A 15,571-nucleotide genomic window follows, 5' to 3' on the forward strand; every position below is an offset into this window, starting at 1 on the left:
TTCCTTTCCTTCATAACTTGTCACATAAGAAATGATGTTCATATTATTGAATTATATTAATATATATGTCTAGCCAATATATTTGGAGTTTTAAAATGAATGGGACATTGGAAAGTTAAAATTAACATTATTGTTATTTACTTATATTAGGTAACAAAAACTTATGGCACAACTTCATCAAAAATTTGCTTTGAACCAACAGGTATAAAATAATTCACTGGGAGGGCTAGAGTCTAAATCATTCTTTGTCCTTGTTAGCCTAATAGCTGTTGCCCTTTGGAAAAGATTTGGTTTTATTGTTTTTCAAATTTTGTTATTTATTCTGTGGGGTTGTTTATAGGTATTTGAGATAAACTATGAAAACTCTTGCCTTAGAAATTAGACCTTCAGTATTGCAGACTTTGTTTTTAAGAATTCTCTGAGGTAAATGTCACTTTCTCTTTAGCCTGTAGAAGATGAAGAAATGTGTTTAAAAAGTATTTTAAAATGGTGCAAATATAGTAAAAAAAATCCCACCATGTATTACTATATACCCATATGTCTATCTGAAAAAAAGAACAATATAATCAGAGATTGGGAGAAGCTGTTGACACAAATTTTGCCCTCCATCACATTCCTTTTTGAATTAAAGCATTGAAATTTGTGAGATCTGTGGAGGTTTTGTATAATACAGCAGATGGCAGGAGCTGAAGAGGGTGAAAACTGCTGAGAGACACTTGATCTAATTTTTCCTTCCCTAGCTTAGCCTGTAGATCTTTCTCAGTAACTGTGTAAGACATTGTTTTGAGGTGCTGTGGAAGGGCTGCTGGCAAGAATAAGGGACAGTAGACTTTTCTGCAATGCACAGAGAGAAGGATTTTGTGTATCCCAAGGTGATATGGGACAATGTCTAAGCCAATAACTTCTGAGAACAAAACGTCTAGAGCATGTAGCTTTAGATATTTCTCCGTTCATAAGCTGGCTATTCTTTCTTTATCAGATCATACTTTTGGAATTAGGGAAATAAGAATAATACTAGAAATCTTTTCTGTAGAATTATGAAAAAAAAAGGTTGTGCAAATGAATGGTATTACCAATGGGAACCCCTCATATTAAGGCTACTGAACTGGTAAATCAAATTTAACTCTCAGTTTTTTTATGCAGCATTCTGCTAACCTAGCTGAGGTCCATGTTTCAGTATTTACGATGTGGAAAGAGAACCCTTATCCTGAGACTGAAATTAAACTGTCTATTGCCTTGAAAATTTTATATGGACTTGAATACAGTATCAGGGTTGAACAAAAAGATCAAAAAAAGGAAGAGAAAAAGAAAAAGCTTATGTAGTTAGACAGTTAGACTTATATAATGCTTTCCAGTACTGACAAATGTTTATTTCACACTATTCTTCCTTACTATTGATCCTTATTTCTGCAGATTTAAAAAAGTAGTCTGTAGGCTTCTTCATATGAGATACTTTGAAAAAACAAGCACTAGCTGAAACATCCCCTTTTTAAATATTTTCATGAGACTGACAGGTTTATGACACACTGTATCCTACCTTTCTCCAAAAAGTACAATAAATGTTATTTTACTGAAAAAGCTAATGGTTCATTTCTGTCAAGTGGAGTTACATAAAAAGAGCCACCATGTCATTGAATGCAAGCACAAGCAAAGCTGACATTTTTACGAAAATTGCTGTTAAAATATTAAATCAAATTTAAGCTCCCTTGCATCTAGAAATTTTCTAGACTGGACTCAGGAAGAGGTTTACACTTCTCTGATAATATATTTAATAGCATCTAAGCATGTGATTTGACATTCACGTATCTCCTATCTCCCATCCTTTCTCCTGTGATTTACACACAGCTCTGCATCTGAAGCAACTTGCAGTAGGCTCTCAGCAGCTTGTTATGAATGAGGCGTACTGATTGGCTCATGCAAATGAGGAGGAGGTACTAAGTATGGTGGGTGGGGAGAAGTTCTGTTAAGGTTTGCAGCTCTTTTGACGTGTGTTTTTGTTGTTGAACCCTTTTCTGTTCTCCCTTCAATCCTCTCCTCCCCTTCAGTGGTTCCTGCCGGCAGCTCTGGCTGACAGGGCTGTACAAACACGGGGGGCACGGAGTTTATCTGCCCTGGTGAGAGGGGCAGGAATGGGGGGCACTCGCTGCTGCCCCGCCTTGGCAGGGTAACATGGCACCGCCAATCAGGGGAGGGGAAGGGCTCCACCAATGAAAGGCACGGACAGGCTGATTGACAGGCCTTGGGAGGAGCCAAATTTGCATAAAAGATGAGGCCACAGGCTGTGGGAGGCTCCAAGTGTCCATATATGGACAATCTAAGGAGTGTGGGAGGAGCCAAGTGTCCATATATGGGCAAAGCCATAGGCTGTGGGAGGAGCCAAGTGTCCATATATGGGCAATCCATGCATTGTGGGAGGAGCCAAGTGTCCATATATGGGCAATCTAAGGAGTGTGGGAGGAGCCAATGTCCATATATGGGCAGAGCCACAGGCTGTGGGAGGAGCCAAGTGTCCATATATGGGCAAAGCATGGACTGTGGGAGGAGCCAAGTGTCCATATATGGGCAATCTATGGCGTGTGGGAGGAGCCAAGTGTCCATATATGGGCAATCTATGGAGTGTGGGAGGAGCCAATTGTCCATATATGGGCAAAGCCACAGACTTTGGGAGGAGTCAAGTGTCCATATATGGGCAAAGCATGGAGTGTGGGAGGAGCCAAGTGTCCATATATGGGCAAAGCCACAGACTTTGGGAGGAGTCAAGTGTCCATATATGGGCAATCCATGCATTGTGGGAGGAGCCAAGTGTCCATATATGGGCAATCCGCAGACTGTGGGAGGTGCCAGAAGGACATATAAGGACCACTCATGAATATTAATGATGCTGATGCACGCTCAGTGTATAACAGGCAGAGACTGCATTCTGTGAGCTGAGCCTCCAGTGAGCAGAAAGAGTCTTGCTGTGCTCCCAGCACTCTACCCCCCTTTGCTTTGTAATTTTAATGGGTTCTAATTAAATTTTATTTACTAATTCCCACCTGGAGTTTGATGGGTTAAACAGGGCTTGTTTATAACAAGCTGAATATTTTGTGTGGGGGATTGTTTCCTTCTTCAAGAAGTGTCAAATTCTGTGTCAGTCAAATAAGTAGAAACACACACCCAGGGTAGCTGTACCCTTTGCTTAGCAATTTAAGTCTGCTGAAGTCAGTACTGCTGAAATCATCAGTTTTGGAACTGAATGTTGTCTCATCATCCCATCAATATGTAGAGATCCTATGCGCTGTGGTTAGAGTGTGCACAAATCGGAGTTTGCACATTTGTTACTTGTCTTTGTTTGGTAGGAGCTGGATGAATTCCATTTCATCTCTCAGAACCACCTTTAGAATGTTGTCCATTGAGCTTTGCCAATTCAGTGCTATCAAGGAGTACAACAGTTAGCAAATATACCAAAAACTGAACCATACGGTGCTATAGTATTTGTTGCAATGCCAGAATGTCTTGCTGCTTTTCTGTGAAGGTGTATTTTCACTGTTGTCATGCAAAGGGTGTGCTCTATGAGTGACTGTTTCTGTATTTCATGATTTAACATTTATCGGTGTTTCCAAAACATATATTAATAGATCTGTGATGCTGCTTTAAGGTTGATATGTTGTGGGAAAGTCTGAAGGTGTGCACATGACCTGAAACACAAAAATATGAGCACTAGTTTTTGTTACAGTGGGTTTTTGCTTTTTACTGACCAGTCTACTGTCTGTAGGTAATGTTAGTGACAGCTGTATGCTTGAAGTCACTTCTTGCAATGTATTCTCTCTGACTTTTAAATCTCAGTGTGTCCCTTCCTACAGGGTGATGATCAGTTTGGATGTTACTAGACAAACCAGAATCCCATCCAGGCCAAATACTGCAAGAGCTCCTCCTAATGGAGCTAACAGAAAGAGAAAAAGAAAAAAAAAAAAAAAAACAAAAAAAAAAAAAAAAGAAAAAAAAAAAAACGGGGGGGTGGATGTAGGGGGCGGGGTGGGGGGGGAGGTAGGGGGAGAAAAAAAAAGAAAGAGGAAATAAGTGTTGGAAAAAGAATACAGGAAAATTTTCCTGCATTTGCTACTCTGTGTTTCCTAATTTCAAATGTCTCACCATGTCACTGAAAGGCTTTGGTATACCTTGTCTGAGAAATGATGTTTGGAATGTTTCAGAGTGAAGCACGCATTTCTTCTGCAGATTATTGTACAGTGAAATCCATACTTAGATCCTGGAAAAAAGTGTTCTAATGCTGTTCAGGTATGTGCAAAAGCTGGTGCATTTTTCTTTTGAGGGAGTGTACTGTGTGCCATACTAAGCTGATCACAAATGCATCCTGTCCCTGCCTGCATTAGCATGCAGGAACTTGTGTGCAAAGCTGCTCGTTTTGCAAAGTCAAATCTGTATGCAGGGAGCATTTACACAATGAAAAGATGGCTGGACTAAATCGAATGTTTGGCTTATAATAAAGACTTTTAGATTCCTATGGATCCCAGTGCTTTTTCACTTTAGCTGAAATGTGTGCCTCTACTCACTGGTCTGGGTAAGGAGAACAAAACAGAATCTTAATCTAAGATGACAAAGTGTTCTCCACAAATATGGAGAACGTGTTTTAATTCAAGCTGTCTCCACTAAAAGAATGGGCTGGCTGGGTACAACAGCCTGGAGTGTGTTGATAGGGAGAGACTGTTGGGCTTCTATTCTATTTCTTTATTTCTTTTTAATATAGAGCAGAGTCACCTTGAAACAAATTTGAAATAATCGCATCTTGTTAAAATAAATAGTTACTGTAATCTAATGAATTATGATTAAGTGATTTCTACAAGCTGTGACTCATATTTTGTACAAAAGTGTGGTAAGTTTTAGGGCCATTTGAATCAGTGGGACTACATTTGGCAAAGAAATAGATGGCAGTTATGGCAAAAGCAGTTTTCTATCACAATGTTACTGCTGGGTACTTCAATCACAGGTGTAAATAAGAGCTCCCTGGTGACTGCTGTTCCACATCCAGCTGTGATAATCTCTGAGGGGCTATTTAACAGATGGACACCATCACAAGCCTGCTCATACCTGGTGTCTTTCTGCTGAAAGCTGTCAGAAGAACCGTGTATGGCTTTATAGTGAGTTTCTCCACCCCTTTGGAGTCCTGTGATGTATATCATTATTTAGATAATCAGTATCCGATTTGCATAGTGAGAGAAATGCAAGGTAAAAAGCAGGTTCAACACAAGCCAAATCTGTTCACTAACTTCTTCCATGAGTGTTTTTAATTTCCTGGCCAAAATGTGTACATATGTTTGGTTCTTACATATTCCAGAAGGGTGGCTGAGATAAAGAAAAATGGCATATGTTCCTAACGTCAGAGTTTGAAGACAGCTGGTGATTTTGAGCTAAATCACAGTAGGCCCAATTCTATTTTCAGTTTTCTTTGACATCCAAAGCACTGACTGAGCTACAGCAGTGTATGAGGATCTCTAATGGTCTAATATTTAAATAAATAAATTGGAGGACAAGGTGAGGAAGGGACTAAATCCAGACTAGGCAGACTGCAGCATTGCATTTGAATGTGGCTGTTCAACAACCATGCTTCTGTGTCTCTGAGAAGTGGTGGTAAAACTTTCTTCACAATCTGAGTCAGAAATGAGTTAAAGGACAGTCATGAAGTATAATTTTTCTGGCATTGAAGAGGGGTGTGTTACAACTAATATGCTTTTCCTGGGTGTTTATTCATAGCAAATTTTAGTACTTACAGCTTGTTAGATCTCATACCTGCTGTCTATAAAGAGAAAGGCTCTTCATTCTTCGTTCTTCATTCATGGAGAGAGGGTCTTAGAGTAGAATTCATTTATTTAATGATCTCAATTGGAAAAATATATAATCTTCCTCTTTAGTCTAGGAGAAGGCCACTTCCAACAGTCAGGGCACATTTGTGTCATTCTGTTTACACAGTAAATATGTTCAAGGTATCTAGATGATGAACTTAAATATTTACCTTTATTCAGGATAATTATGGTGCATAAATCATTCACTAAATAATTTTAAATGAGCAAATTTGCATAGCTTAGATGTCAGTTCAATTAATTCATCTGTTAAAATAATTTAAAATAATTAATTAAACGAATGTTTAATACAATTAACTTGTCCAATTCTAGTACTGAAAAGGGTCACTTCAGCCACTTCTAGAATGCTGCAGTAGATGACTTATTTTGATTTCTAAACTAATCATATATAGTAGGACCTACTAATTACATGCTTCCATCATTACTTAATTACCATGTGCTTCTCTCTTGCCCGTTCATCCTATGAACTTGATATCCTTTACTGAGCAGCATGAAAAGTAAGGGGTACTTTTTAAATATAATTTCCTGTTAGGACAGTTTACTTTATGCTATTCTGTTCTCTGTTTGGGCAAAGGACCTTTTTCTAGCCTGCTCTTTTCATGTGTTTGTGTCTCTGTTCTCCCTTTGTCATATTCCTCTTCATCAAACATTAATTATACCTCCCCATTTTCAAAACGCTTGTACAACTGATTCTTAGACCCTTGCAGCATAATTTGGGGGAAAAGTGTTTGATTTTCTGCAAATGTCACTCCAGACTTTGCATTAAGAACTGCACAATTGAGAGAAAACATAACTGGTGATGACTGTTCCAACAGCTAAATTCTGGCAGTAAAATAAGATCCTTCCCAGTGCACCCTGTAGGTGATGATGTCTTTTCTCAACTGCTGTCCTAATTGCAGAGGAACTGGCTTTAGGCCTTTCTGTTCTTTAAAGAATAGAATTCCACTGGAATGGAGCTGAGACAAGCAAAATCTTCCAATTCCCACATGCAGTGTCAAGACAAGGTATGTGCTGCATAATAACGTCCTGTATGACAATAAACAACATTTAATGTCTAAAAGTCACTGCTGTGCAATTTTATAAATAGTGGCTTGAATCAGGCTGGTCTTTGTTTTAGTTTTCAATATGGTAGAAATAAAACTTCAAATTTTGACTCAGAGGATCTTTGCCAAAGGATTCTGTGCAGTGTGATTTCTACCAAATACCTACTTTTCCACATTTAGTGTAGTAGAAATGCTTGCAATAATTAATTGAGGTGGGCTTGGTTTATAAAGGGCAGTCCAATTACATGAACAAAGATCAAATTATCTGATTGATTCTCAAAACAACATAAGCTGATTAATGCACTTGCAAGTTTCATTGCTATAAAAACACTTTTATTTAAAATAAGTGTGCCATTAGCTTGACAAAACCAGGGGCTTTTTAAAGACTCCAGATCTGTGTTAACAACTCTTTTCATGAGTCTATGATTTATCACACACTCCTGTTGTGATTAATTTGCACTGTTTCATATCATTTTTGTTCCACTTCTTTGACTTTTGCAGATGACCCCTCCTCACACCCTGGCCCTGTTTAAAGGAGCCCTCCTTCACCCAAAATTATCTGAAAGTGAGATGTACAGGACAGAGTTTTTACAGAACTGTCAGCTGAATATTTTTTTTTCTATCCATAGCAGATAGTGCCAAAAATAGAGAATTGAAGGAATACAAGAAAACTGCTGAAGTTGTTGCTTGAGACAGCCTGTCAGACTTCATGGTTTTGCACTTGTTTTTTGTCCATAATGTAAAAGGCAGCACAGTTTAAAGAGCAGTGAATGGTGATAAAGACACCACACACTGAATTTTCACTTGTCATTTGATATACTGAGACCTGTCCAGAAAACTCAGTTTTCTGTTCATCTATTCAGACGCACCCATTGCTCCTACTTATTTAGACAATCTAAAGCTGGAACTCTTGAACTGTGTGATTATCTAGCAAATGTGTTATTTTAGTGTCCTTTGGTTTTAGGAGTCAATTTATTCTCTAGATGTTTGTGGTGTGCTTTCATAAGCATGACACGTCCCCATATTTCCACATATGTATATCAGTTATCCCACAGTAGAAAGTCTTGTGAACATTAAATCTTACAAGATTGCCTTGTTTTGGTGATGAAAGTGTCTGTGCTAAGATTCAGTTTGGGCAGAGCTTGAGTGGGAGTCCCTAGACTTTCTTCTGCAGTGAGAAACTTGGAATGTCCAAAGAGGTGTGTAGGCTTCAAAAGATAGATTTATGAATACTGAACAGCACTTGTGGAAACTGAGATCTTGGAGTAAGGCATGGCACATCCTTTTTTGCATACACCCTCCATTTTATCTCATTTAAATATCATCATCAGGCTCACGCTGCTAAATGAGTGGTTTTCTTGGTGAAATCAATTCTGTGGGTCTCAGGTCCCCAGGCAAATTCTAACCCTTTAAAGGTAGGCCACATCTTTTCTTTCCATGGCACACTTCGAGGTTTTGAGCTCACTGAGCCTTTTTCCAAGTCTCGAGAGCTCAAACCAGCACCAAGCTGTCTTAAAGCCAGTCCCACACCCATCCCACAACTTGGCTGGCAAGGAGATCATGATGTGCCAGGTTTTTTCTAAACACAGCAGCAATTTGTAACTGAAGAACAAGTCTGGCCTGCAAGATGCATGCTCCTCAGTGCCATGCATGATGACTGGGGCTACTTCACACAAAAATTCTTGTTTTGTTGTTGTACTTAGATGTTGGGAAGAATTTTCTTAAAATACCTACATATGAAGAAAAACTATGAATTACAAAGCAAAGTTATACATTAAGTACAACTTACAGTAAAATAGAAAATATAATCTTGAAAGAAATCATAATCATTTGTGTCCTGACCCTCTTCTTGAGCATTCCCAACACTTCTGTGCAGCACCACTACCAGGGCAAACCTGTTTCTGATCCCAGGTAGCAGCTCTCATCTCATTTAGCAGATACTTCTGTTTGTCATATAAATGCAGCTATGATCAAATTATATCAGTTTCACCCCTTCTCAGACCAGCTTTCTCAGTTTTAGAAGCAACACATTTACAAAAGAGTCAGGCATGCATACAGAAAAGTATGTCTTGGAAATCTTTGGCAAGCCATAGCAGTAGCTTTTTCTGGAGTGCCACACTGTAAGATTCCTAGTTTAATCTAGGGGGTTTGGAGAATGTGATCCAAAAATAATGGTATTTTAGAAGCTCATCTGTTCTTTTGCAAAAGTAAAAATTTCCCCTTCCTGCCAAATTGTGCATTTTTGCCAGGTTCTGCTTCCATTTCACTAAGCTAAGGAAGGTGAGCCAGCCTTATTTTAAAAATTAACTTCAAGACTGCATCCAGCAAAAGAAACTGCTGGCTTTTGGTGTTTCAGATATTTCAAATGGACAAATTAGTGCAGCAAGAGTGGTGACTTCACTGTCTGTCTGAAGGTGGTGATAGCTCCTAGCCCATTTGTAGTTCAGGGGAGGATGAGAAGATGCAGGGGTGAATCCTGCAGCGGCCGTGTTGAGTCCGTGGGCAGCCACCCCGCAGTCACGCTGGGCGTGGGAGCAGCTGCTCTGTCTGTGCAGAGCACTGAAACAGTCATTTGGAGGTGACTGTCACATCAGCTGAAACCCTCAAAACAAGCATTAGTCACTGGTGTTATTTTAGCACAGCTCACTCTTTTCTCAGTCCGTGAGACAACAGGTGTTTGTTGTTACAAGTTGTGCTCCTGCTACATGCCAGAGAACAGAAAGTCCTAAGAATAATAATTTTTCACCATGAGCAACATGTCAACACTTCTCTAAATGGAGGAGCTGTAGTTCAGGTGCATTCTGGCCTTTACCGTGGCTCCCTCAAAGTGTTGAAAGAGCTCAGGCACTCAAATGTGGAAATATCAGTGAACTGATCTAAAGGGACCTAAAGGTTTGATCAGTGGCATGAGCAGGCAGAAACATTTGGAATTCCATTTGGCAGTTCAGTGGGGCTAGACACCTAATACTGAGATGGCAAAAAAGCAGTCACTGTACCCAGATTTATATCAGCCAGGAGAAGGTTTTACCAAATAGAACGGGGAGACTTCTAAGAGAAACAATGTTATTGCTTAGTTTTTATGAAGGCAGGTCCTTTTATCACATACACCTATCCTGTCTAAATTTAGGATGAGAATATTAAAGTATATGCCTGTCCCCAGAAAGTCTGATCTGTAGTGTAATGTAAGACAGTGCCAAATAGGATTGTTGCTGGTTGCTTTTTCCTTCCAAATGGCAATAATTTCCCATTACAAGCTGAAAACCTTAGGAAAGTATACATAAAAAGCAAAGGCTGGATTTCTTTTTTTAACACCAGCAGCTGGCTGCCATTTGTTTGAGTGCTTGACTTGTTTCTTTAAAAATGTGATTTATTTGGAGGAGATTTTTCCGTGGCACATTGTTTCCCCTCAGGCTATCTCTGAGTCCATAGCACTGGAGATGGTGGTTAATGAAGACAGATGACGTTCCCAGCCCCCAGGCTACTGTTTTCATTTTTCAATACCAGCCTTTGCATCAAGGAGCGAGCAGCAGCACAGACATTCTCTGCCAACAGCAGGGTCTTTGTTTTGTTTCCCAAGGTTCTTCCTTAATGGGAATATAAAAATTGTGTTTCTATACTTATATGTTGTAGAAATTTTAAGGAATAGTATTAGCTGTGAATGCAATGTTGAAAACAACCATGACCAGCCAAACTAATGAGTGTTACTGTGCCATTTCCTCCTCTCCTGTACCATTCCTATCATTATTTGATACAGAGTGATGGGGTAGAGACAGGAGTGAGTAAATGAGTTTTGCTTCTTTGAAATCAATGAAATTATACAAATAGATTTTTTTTTCCTCTTGTGTGAATGTTTGTGAAGTATTTTGTAATTTTTTAATGGAAGCAAACAATATTTGTGTTTGCACAGGAAACATGAGGCTTTGGGGGTTAAGAAAGCTGAATTTTGGCTTGTGGATTAATACCCTTATGTGATTTTCAGGATTTCAATATTGGTCACTTAACTAGGTCATTTGGGTGACTTACACAGTATGTGTACCATTATTTAGTACCTCAGCTGAGTTCAGATGAAACTGTGGTAGAATTTATCTTAAAAGAACAAAAATAGTGGTTTTCTAAAAAATTACACAAACATGCTGAAGTCATTTGATTTCTGCCTACTTTCCAGCCTAACTGATCTAACCCCAGATACTTAAATATAGATGTTTCTCTTTAAATGGGAAAAATACAAAAAAGTTGTTTTAATAGATGTTCATATATATGACTTTGCTTTCATGAGCACATTTTTGTTAGTATTTTGTAACTTTGATATTAACATTGCAGCTCCTGCAGTTTTTCTCATATTAGGCTATTTACTAAAATATTAATGAAAAGCAAACACAAAGTTATCAGTTAATTAATTTAGAATATACTTATATATTCATTTATGTTCACTTGGCAAAGTTAAATTATATAATTGTTTCATACAATGCAGGGTTTAAAAGATTAAGACTGAAAAATGGAACTGTATTCAAAAATAGTTATGCTTTCATTTCATTATGATTTTGTAGCTTTCTATCAGCTTCTCATTTTCTGAGACTTTTGCTGTGTTCTAATTGCATATAATTAGTTTACTGCTATAAGTAGAACACTTCAAGAAAAAAAAATCTTAAGATGGTTAAAGTCTCCCAGAGAATAACCATATTTGCTTCCTTGAATCTAAGCACTTCAAAGTTAAAAATTCAAAGATATAAGAATCTTTGAAGAAGGACCATCTGAGAAATGTGGAGATCAGGCTACCTGTTTATACTTTCTTCCTAGTCCTATAGAGACACAGGAAATTCAGGGATAACATTACATATATGCATGTAATCATCTTTGAAGCTTGAAATCCACTCAAAGTCAATGATAATTTGTAGCTGACTTCAATAGAATCACAATTTGATCCCCATTTATGAACTTTCTAGTTGAAAAAAGGCCCATGAAATGGGGAGAGGAAGGGGAAACCCACTCAGTTCTCTGTGGGGGAGTAAAAGCACCTAGCAGTATTTTATACTAAAGAAGATGAATTATTTAAATAAAATGTTAAGTATTAGATAAAACCCTGCATGGTTTGGAACCTTGGCTGCTTTGGTCTTTCTGCAATGATGAACTATCTACATTTGCTCAAAATGACTAAAGCTACAAAGGCATTTTGCTGGTGATGTTTATAAGCTGCTGAATTCCATAGGATTGCCATGCTGAAATGCTGGATCTCTTCTCCAGTACATAGTTCTCTAAGGGAACTTCTTAGGAACAAGAAGCTTCTTTCTGCTTTGTATTTGTAATATCACCAGACAAAATCACTTAAAAGAAATTATGTGAAACTCAAAAATATTTTGTAAAAGGGCACATCTGGTTGGAGAATGGTAAAAGTAGCAAAAACCACAGATGTCTGAGAGGATCTTTCTCCACTCCTGACAAGCTCCAATTAAGCAAAGTTACCTACTCAAGTGACTTATTAACTATTGGCAAACACATTTTTAAAATAATACTTTTCTTCCCTTATTTTATACCCTAACATCCCCCTCTCACATCTGGGGGATGACACTTAACAGCTGAAACCAGGAAACCAGCAAGGCTTTTGTCATGTTCTCTGACATCACTGCTTTTCGGGATGGTTGTTTTTAATTCAGAAAATTATTTGCAAAGGAAACAATTGGAAAATTAAAGCAGTTATAAATCAAAATGTTAGGTAAAGTGCTTTTTTGAAAGTTCCTTATCCTTCTCTCAGACTATTTCTCACTGTTTTCCAGTTCATCTGTCCCCACCATGTGCTAACTCTCACTCTCTTCTGCCCATCAGAGAGTGTGCAGATAGTAACTGTGAGGGTCAACGTGACCTTTGCAAGCTGGTGTCCTTGAGCAAGCTGGAAAGGAGACACAGTGAGCTCCCTCCATCCTGAGTAGAAATGACAATAAATCATGTTTTGAAAAGTTCCTTTCGGGGAAAAATCAGATTCCAGCTATTAATTCAAGAGATAAAGCTAAGTAAGGTTTCTAAGTCAATGAAACTTCTCCTGCATTGGAATTTGCAGGGAACAGACTCAGTATCAGCAGAGAATAAAAAGCAATTTCAAATGGGTCCCTGATTGCTCAGCTTCCTCGGATGGAGTCTATTTCATATTATTCTACTTTCCATATTAAACTCATGAAACTATGAGCATCAATTACTTATTTCAGGGCTTTTGGACAGGGAAAGACCACAAGAGACAGCCTTGAATATGTCTCAGCCTTTTCCAAATTTACCAAATTAATTTTTCTGATTTCTCCTCCTCACCAAAGAATGGAACTACAGAAATATTGTTTAATATTTCTTTGAGATCCCATCATTAAAAAAGACAGATATATTTAAGACAATATATATATACACAGTGCTGTCCTAAAAATGTGGCGAAGGTAATAGAGATATTCCAGTTCTTCATTTTTCTTCAATTTGTCTCCTCTGTAGCTATTTGATACTCAAACAAGTTCCATGTACTGGTTGAGGTTTCTTCCTTTTGTTCACTGACCTCCGCCTACTCAGCCTCAGACCTTTCAGTTTTCCACTTCTGAGCCTGCCATGGTTTTGTGAATCCTTTGTGAAACTTAATGTTCAGTGGGCACAGTGTTGGCTCCCAAGCTCACAAGCCTTAGTGAATTGCAGACTGAACTGCATTTATTTCAATTCACTTATCAGTGATAACTTGGCTCCATGACATGCAGCTAAGTACAAGTGGAAGGAAAGCAATTCCTTCTGCAGAGAAAAAACGGGGCTGGGACAAAAAGAGGTTAAAAAAGGAAAATGACCAGAAAAATAATATCTAAGAGCATCTCCCAGGGAAGAGTAGGCTTTACATTATGATAAAAGGGAAACCGAGGGTATTTCTTGATGACACTTCCAACTCCTCACCTTTTCACAAAAGTACACTGGCCTCCAAGGGGAGGCTGTTGCTTTGTGTCCTCTTCCACCAAGTTGAGTTTCACATTTTTCCTCACGGCCTTTCTAAATCATTCAAGGGGATGTAATTCCTTTTTTTAAAGAAAAGTAGTACTGAAAATTCTTGTGTATATTAACAAAAACTTCTCTAAAACCAGCAGCAGCAAAAAAATTCTGTGCATGCTTTCTGAACTTTTTTCCTGTGAACAAAATCTTGTTTTGGCAAAAGCTTTTTGAGCCCCCTTGTTTTAGTTCAGTGAGTGAGATATGGGAAGCTCTGCCTCAGCTGCGCTTTTTTTTTTTTTTTTTGAGATCTAGAAGCATTATCTAAGTTTTTCTCTTTTGACCTTGAGTTGACCTTGAGTTGAATGCTGTAGTAGTTGTTCATGTTTCAAACGAGGTACAAATGCAAGTGTGCCCAAGCACAGTTCATCCCCTCTGAGGGCTTTCAGGTGAACACTCACGACTTTGGGAGCAGCCTCTCACAGCTTCCTCTCATCTGCCACTGCAGTTCAGCAATTTCTTCACTCCCAGAAAGAAACAGAAGCAATTAATGAAAGTTTACACTGAGATGCTTGATGAAGAGGTCAATAATTTGTTTGGTTGCCTTAAGCGACAATGTCAAAATAAACTGGCATGGTGACACTATTTAGGCTTGAGCAGAATAGATAATGACAGATTATTTATGAATTGGATTGAAACAGCTCCTTTCCTTGTCTCTCCCATTTCCTAATGGAGTAAAAGATAATTTTTAAGTAGTTCGTATGACAATTACTGCAATGCAACTTGTTCTGAGTTTTATCTCTGGGGAAATCACACATTTTTGCCAGGAATCACAGTCTGCAACCCACAAGGATCATTGAAATCCTGCACAGGAAACCTCCAAGAATCCCACCATGAGACTGAGAGCATTGCCAAGCATGGAAGCTGTATAAATTTTATAAAGTTGTGTTATCACTGCACTGAAACTGTTACACCATTTGTTACTGTAGATGAAGTTCTGTTTTGTTTTTAGTGGAACCATAAATGCAGGTGACAAATGAAAAGATAGAAAAGTTCACCAATACAGAATCACCTGGATTCTTCTTTAGGTGACTGTTAGAAAAAAAGCAATAAGCATTTCATTATGTTTAGATAGCTAATAACTCAATGTGTTAAATTTTAAAAGAATGAAAGACTTTCTCTGAGAAGTGGTGGCTCAGGGGTTGGGGTAAATTATAGACTGAATAGGGTAAGATGGTAGCCAGAAAAAAAGTAATGTCATCATAATGTATTTTTCACATGGTTACCAGACTGTACTCTCTTTATTGTTGTTCCTGTTGGCAAGTATGCAGCAGTAAAAACAAAACAATGTGTCCAAGTATAAACATTGGGGTCTTCTGAGTGTCTGAAGTTAACTCTGAGGAAAGAGTATTGAAGCTTTAGGGCGAAGGAGCAGCAGACATCTGTAAAATAGCATCTGTTGAAATGAAATTTTGTGGTAGGGGAGATGTATTTCATCAGAAGATAAATGTTTGTCTTGTAGGAAAGGAATAATACATTGATAGGAAAAAAAATTGCAGTTGGACACATCCAAATATGACTAGAATATTCTCATTGGTTTAAGCTAAATACCTAACAACATCTAAGATTTCTTTGTGGAAGGGAAGGGAGCAGTGTGAAACCAGGCTGGAGTCATTTGTCTCCTTCTCTGCCCCTGTGCTGTTAATAAGTTGCCCGGCAGTTTTTCTAATATGGACA

Source organism: Prinia subflava, chromosome 16, assembly GCF_021018805.1.
Source record: "Prinia subflava isolate CZ2003 ecotype Zambia chromosome 16, Cam_Psub_1.2, whole genome shotgun sequence".
Lineage (NCBI taxonomy): Eukaryota > Metazoa > Chordata > Aves > Passeriformes > Cisticolidae > Prinia > Prinia subflava.